We start from the raw sequence: 440 nt of genomic DNA, 5'->3' as shown, positions 1-440 counted from the left end.
GATAAGGAGGGGAGGGAAGTGAGAAGAGGTGGAGGGCAAAGGAGAGGAATGGAGGGAAAGGAAAAGTTTAAAAAAACCTATGGAGGAGGAGAAAGGGAGAGGTGAGAAGTGGATGATCGAAAGGATAGGGAGAAGAGGGAAGGAAAGGAGAGGCTTAAAAAAAAACCTAGAAGAGACGGAAGAAGGGAGTGAACGGAAATAGAGAAAGTCGGAGGAGGGGAGGGAGCAGAGAAGAAGGGAAAAGAAGAGAAAGGCGTAAGAGGAGATTTAGAGGGGAAGGGGTGTGTGCTGACCGGAATAGAAAGCGAGTCGGAGAGAGGAATTGGAACACAACGCGGATAAACGAAATTATATGAGGTGTTGAAGAGAAATGGAAAACGGAAATAAAAGGGAGAGAAATGCGAAACAAGATAAGGAGTATGGGATTAAAGCAGTAAGGA

The 440-nt window shown here is 45.7% G+C and overlaps 1 protein-coding gene across 1 annotated transcript in view; it reads right to left on the bottom strand.

The window, feature by feature from the left end:
- Nucleotides 1–440, bottom strand: part of LOC119590505 (extensin-like) — a 9,819-nt gene that overhangs the window by 966 nt on the left and 8,413 nt on the right. The gene's annotated exons all lie outside the window — the stretch shown is intronic.

The sequence above is a fragment of the Penaeus monodon genome, chromosome 27, assembly GCF_015228065.2.
Source record: "Penaeus monodon isolate SGIC_2016 chromosome 27, NSTDA_Pmon_1, whole genome shotgun sequence".
Classification (NCBI taxonomy): domain Eukaryota; kingdom Metazoa; phylum Arthropoda; class Malacostraca; order Decapoda; family Penaeidae; genus Penaeus; species Penaeus monodon.
Note: the sequence above shows the minus strand (reverse complement) of the source record. Positions and strands in the feature narration are given on the sequence as shown.